Raw genomic sequence first — 6,637 nt, forward strand, 5'->3', positions numbered from 1 at the left:
GGGTGAAAGGCCTTTTTGGTTTTGGACGCCAAGAGCTTCAACCTTTACACACTTTTAACGCTCTGGTTTTCAGAGTAGAAAGCCCCAGGGTGATCCCAGCTGATGGATGGGGCTCTTTTCCAAGATGATTTCACACTTCAGCCCTTCCCGTCTCCCTGTGGCAGCAGGGATTTCACCAGGAGGGGATGGAAGTGCTGCCCCTCCGGAGCAGTTTCACTGCTGGCACTGCTGGCTGGGCCTTTCTGCTTTGAGGCAGATGATCAAAAGCTTCTTGTCAGCAAAGATTTGTAGCTGGCGGGGGTAAAAAATTAAGAAATTCAGGCTGGAGACAGGCTGATAGATGGAGGTTTTTATTTGTGGCTCATCCATCTGATTGTTTCCTGATCGCACTGGTGTGCAGGATGGATGAACTGGTTTTTCTCAGTTTATTTGATTCGTTCTACACAAAGTATCAAAGTGTGGCTGCTGCCCTTGGGTCTCAAATGAGCCAAAAAAATGTAAATTAATATGAATAAATGATCCATGCTTGGGCACCTTCATGGGTGTGCAAGGAACTCCCCTGAGGTCATTTGGAATGATTGAAGAGCTTGGGGTACAATTGGGAACTTGGCTTGGGTCACAAACTGTCCCAAATCTAAACACTGATCATATTTTTCTCACTTGAGATTTGACAGCTTTCTTTAGCCAGTAAAATCCATATAATGCATAAAACAGACACTCCTCTGAACAGTGAGTGGAACTGCAGCCCCAATTGGAATTTTTTTCCCCTCAGGAAAGTGTGTGTCATGTTTGGTACCTGTGCTAAACCACTCCAGCACTCAGATAACAAAACCAAGCCCTAATGCAGAATATTTTTGTTCCGTGGCTTCCCTCAGCTGCCTCACAGCTGATGTCTTTATTTGACATAGCCTTCAGGAAGGATTTCTTTAATTCAGTTCTAAATCTTGCAGTGTAAAATTGATTTTTCTCCCGGTTTCTGCTGCTTCTCAGCAAACAAATGCTCCTTCCCCCAGGAAAGGGCTTTATACTCTCAGGTTAATGATATGTGGAGTTACAGAAAGTCTCCAGTCAGCACTCCGAGGATGAGGCTGGAGACAGGGCCGATTCCTCAGTAAGGAATTAATTAATTAGATTGAGGCAGGCAGGAAATGTCATGTTGTGATGTTTATCTCCAGCCCTGTATCTGGCTACTGATAAGGGATTTGGTTATCTCCAAACAATAATATTCATGTCCTCCACCAGCAAATGGAGGTCACTGCATGGGGGGAAATCCAGGCTGAGCCATTATTGGAACATTTTTCAAAGGTGATTTGTGCACCTGCAGCTCTTTTCCTTGTTAAAACAGGGAACACTCCCTGTCCTGAGTGTTCTGGCCTCTCAGGGGATGTGATTTCCTCAGGAATAACTCTGGGAGATTCTCACAACCCTCACAGTCCTTGATCCCTTCCGGAAAAAGCTGCTCCTACATGTGAATGGGGCCCAGCCCACCCCAGTAATTGCAATATTTGAGTGTATTTTTAACCCCAAAGTGCAGCTAAAACCTGCAGCCCTCCATCTGCACTGAGGTAAAAACAACATCCTCAAGGTCCCCAGCTGTCTATTCCGCACTTCCCTGCACATCCATCAACCTCAAACCTCCAGGGAAAATATTCCTCTTGTCCATCAAAACCCTGTCCAATCTGTCCAGCAGGCCCTGCACCACTTGGAGCCTGGCGTGGGCCGGAGCGTTGATGTGGAAATCGGGATTTGATGGAAGCGTTCCCTGCTGCCAGGACACAATCTGGGCTCGTTTGGCTCCGGGGTGGGTTCTTCCCTTCTGCAGGAGCTGCAAGCAGCACATGCGAGCGGCAGGGAGATGCTGGGCAGAGGGAAAACCCACCCAGGAGAGGGGAAAAAAGGTTAAAATCAACTTTTTTTGATTTTTGGATGGATTTTTTTTTTCCCCAGGAAAAGCTGGAAGCTGCTTGGCCGTGGCAGGTCAACAATGGCACAGCACGGGCAAACCCTGCGTGGTGGATAATTGACTAATTAGCAAATCCAGAGGAAAATGTCAGGCACAAGCTGGGAAAAGAGCTGATATCCCTGACAGCTGCAGGGACAGAGGGACAAGGTGGAATTTCACCCAGGGGGGTGAGGAATTGGGACATTTCTCAGGTGTTGGGGCAGCTTTGGGGATGGCCAAAGGGACTGGAGTGTTCTGAGCTCAACATTTGAGCTGGGAGGCAAACTTCAGAGAGGGAAGCAATTAGGGGCAAAAAACCTCAATTTGGGTAGGAAAATTATATTTGTTCTTCTCCAAAATTATCAGTGTCTGGGAAAAGATGGAGGGCACCAGGTCTGGCCAAGCTTTAAACTCCTGGGCGGTGCTGTGTGTGAAAAAGTCACATATTTGGCCTGAAATCTCAGATTTTGACCAGCATCAAATTCCAGATCCTGACCAGGATCAAATCTCAGATTTTGGACAATCTCAAATTCCAGATCCTGACCAGGATCAAATCTCAGATTTTGGACAATCTCAAAGTCCAGATCCTGACCAGGATCAAATCTCAGATTTTGGACAATCTCAAAGTCCAGATCCTGACCAGGATCAAATCTCAGATTTTGGACAATCTCAAATTCCAGATCCTGACCAATCTCAAATCTCAGATTTTGGCCAATCTCAAATCTCAGGTTTTCCTACAACTCCACCCCAGCTGCCCCTGGATTGCTGTGTCTAATCAGGGCAAGGAAAAGCCCTGGAATGGAACAGAGAGAAGGAAAAAAAAATGTGAATAATGAGAGAGGCAAATGGTGCCTCTGGGAGTTGTTCAGAAGGAAGGACAGAGGATTTCTAAATCCAGGAGTTTTTCCCTTTAAACCAGAGATTGACACCCAAATCAATCAGTTTAATGGCTGAAAACATAAAAAAGAAAAATAGTGCTGAATTGGTAATTTTAGAGAAAGGTTAATTTTTTTCCAAGTCAGAAGGAATTTTGCATTTGTTTTCCAATGGAACATTCTGGTTTTTTAGGATTTTGCTCCAAAGCTGAGCATGGATGGAGCAGGGTCCCCCTGAGGACAGGGATGTGAGGTGGGGGCTCAACCCGAGAAATCTCCAGGACAAATTTACAGAAAGGAAAAAGAAATAATTGGAACCTTGAGTTGAAATAAAAAACCTGAGTCTGCTGCTAAAAATGGCTGTGGTTGGGAAAGCAAAATTTGATCTGGAGATGTTTGAAAGAGTCAGAGGGGAATAAATCTTGCTTTATTTATTTTTTATTTTCAGCAAATGATGTAACTTTTAAATGTACACAAAAGCCCAAATATTTCTTGGAAAAATAAATAAATCAACATAAAACTTGGTTTTGTTGTGGTGATTTTCAACTTTTAAAGTCTATTTAATTCTAATATGTGCAACTGTCCCGACCCTAAATTCTAAAAGACACAAAACTCGAAATTGTGTTGCTTTATGACAGAAATTGGTTTTATTTTCTTTTACTTTATAGGATCCATCCTGAAGACCTTGAGTTCTGGGAATCTGGAAGATTTAGTGCTACAAATCCCATCACTTTTCTCTCTTTTTAACAGAGAACTGTGGCACAAACATGAAATGTTTGATGGTGCTCAGGTGCCAAATTTCTGCCAAATAATTTTTACTGGGCTGGACACAGAATTGCTGCTGAAGTGATTGAAAATGAGAAGATGGCAAAGTCCTTCTGAGGCAAAAATGTGTTTCTTGGCTCCTTTTGCTCCTGCAGAGCCAGAAAATCAGATTAAAAAAACAGAATTATTTAACTCTTGAAAGTCTGCTTTGTGCTGCAGTTGGATTGTTCTGGAAAATACCAGAATTTCAAATTTTCCATTGTTTTCTCATAAATTGATCCTGTCATATCTTGTCTAACCCAGCCTTGGGCACTTCCAGGGATCCAGGGGCAGCCACAGATTCTCTGGCAATTCCATCCCAGCCCTTCCCCACCCTCACAGGGAGGAATTTATTCCCAATATCCCATCCAACCCTACTCATTTAATGGCTTTTTTTTTTTCCTGTGTAGAATTTGATGCAAAAATTTTTACAGTTTTTATATCTTTTATAAAAAGCCAATGAAAACCAATCTTTCTCATTTGAACCATCAAACCCAAACTTCTTCTTCTATATTTTTATATTGTGTTACATTTTTATTCCTGGGTGATATTTCTCCCCAGCATTGAATTTATCTTATTTGTACCTCCTTTTTTTTTAATCTGTGTACAATTCAAGGATTTGAAGAACACTTAAACCTGTTTTTTTTCTCCCTGGTTTTGTTCTGGGTGGAATTCAAGGATTTGAGGAGCACTTTTAAATAAAACATGTTGGTTTTGTTCCTCCCTGCTTTTTTTTTTTTTTTTCTGTGTGGAATTTAAGGATTTGGAGAGTACTGTTAAATTAAACATTTTTCTTTTTTCTGTGTCTCCATTTGCTTTTTTTTCTCCCAAATTATCTGTGTAAGAGCATCTATAAATACCAGAGTAAATCAGGCATGAAGCACTGAGACTAAATATAAAACCTGAGGAAAAATACAGGAAAAAATCCACCATGAAGAGGACAACACCTGGATTTTATTGGACAGATCCCAATATCCATATGGGATCTGTGGATGCCCACAGACCAGGCTCAAACCTCCTTCATCAAAGCAGAATTTTCAAAATATTTGAGTATCAGACACCAAAATGGGGTGAAATTTCCTGAAGAGCCTTTTAAAATTCCAATAAATATGCCAAGAAGTGATGGAAGAGGATTGAAATCCTTGTTAGAACTCCAGGATCCATCTGGAGCAGATGCTTGGGAGGTGCCTACAGCTGTGTATTCCAAAAGCAATCTCTTTTTCCTCAGAAGTCATTGTCAGAAGTAGAAAAGTATCCAAAACCTTGCTGGGATCTGGAGAGGGGATTGGAATCACAGAGATTCCAACACGGGACGTGCTGCACTCAGGAAAATCAAATGGAAATCCAAATTACTCTGCTGCATTCAGGAAAATAAAATTAATATCCAGACTGCCCTAGAGAGGTTTGACAGATGAATAGTAAAACTCAGATTTCAGGGGTTATTTTGATATTTAATTAAGGATCACCGAAGCACAGCAGGATTTGGGATCTGGGGGGGAGGTCGTACAAGCAATCCAAAAAATCTGGGGCAGCTGCTGTTTTTGGTTTTGTAATTGTTCTTAAGGCCATTAAATAAAACCCTTGTTAGAAATAAATATCCTAAAACATCCTTCATTCGTATGCTCAGCCTTGATTCTAAAAATGTAAGGGAATAACGAGATAATTTATCCAATTCCTGTGATCCTAATGGGTTTTTTGTGTTAATAACAGAAGCAAAGCAGATTGATGTGTATTCCACCACCTCCTAAACTCCATGGGTTTGTTTATACCGGGAATAAATTATTGAAGGCCTCATATAAACAAGGTAGTGGAGTTGGCAGCTTGAAAAGAAAAAAAAAAAAATAAAATCCATGTTCAAGGGAATTAATTTGCTTTTTAACTTGTCTGGAAGTCTTGGATGTTCAATGGATCACTTCAGCTGGGATGTTCTTGCCCAAAGGGATTTGAAATCAAATCATCACAAGGAAGATTTTTGTAGAGGTGGGAACTGAAGACAGGCAGGACCTGGGGAAGGCGTGGGATGAAGGGGAGAGGAGTAAAAACAGGGTGGGAAAAAACCTTGGAGTTGGAGATGGAGGCAGGAAGATCCATGAGGCAGCAGTGCTGGGGGCAAACGGGCTCAGCCTGGAGAAAATGGATGGATTTTATAGCTGGATGGTGGGGAGCAGAGGGAACTCTGAAATACCTTCCGTTCCTCCTTGGCTGTGGGTTTCACTCCCTTTCCCATCCCTCTCCCCATTCAAGAGCTGCAGGAATCAGGGAAAGGGCTCCTGCCAGCCCCTCTCTGCTCCCCTCCTCCTCACTCCTCCCCTGCCCTTTCCCAGCAGCTGAAGGCTCCCAAAGGAGATTCTGGAGCACTCCCTCCTCACTGTTCCCAAGGTTTTTTCCCACTTTTTTCCTCAGCATTGCCCACCCTGGCAAAGCTGCCCTGTTCCCCCAGTAATCCCTTCCTCCCCCTGGAAGGAATTCCTGCCTAGAGCTGCCAAAGCTGCTCTGATGAGCTCACAAAACACACAATAACCTTTAATTAAATTACCAGAAAGGTAAACACTGTCCTGCTAAGTTATTCAGCCAGATAACTCCTTCAAGAGGAGTTGGTGACGGACAGAGAACGTTCTGCTGATGGATCTCCCTGGATTCATCTCGTTTTGCAAGGAAAATGAGAATTTGCAAGGAATTTGGAGGACGAGTTGCAGCACAGCTGTTTTACCTGTTGGGAGTGGTTTGGGGAGCTCAGCTGCTGTGCACTCACCTGGTCTGGGGCCCAAAGAGCCCAGCAGCCCTTCCCACACTGCTACAATTAACAACTTGCAGTTATTAAAGCTGTTTAAGGCTTTAATTACCCCTTAATTCCCAAATAAGGAAATAAGGGAGGGGGCAGCTCCTGCACTAATTGGTCTGACCTCTCATTTAAGTCCTAACCTGGATCAGCTTTGAAAAACCAACTTTTCCCCTGGATTTTCCTCATTGTGTGGATGGCAAAGGCTCAGAGACAGAGGGCAGCCCCTGCCTGTGG

The sequence above is a fragment of the Parus major genome, chromosome 22 (assembly GCF_001522545.3).
Source record: "Parus major isolate Abel chromosome 22, Parus_major1.1, whole genome shotgun sequence".
Classification (NCBI taxonomy): Eukaryota; Metazoa; Chordata; class Aves; order Passeriformes; family Paridae; genus Parus; species Parus major.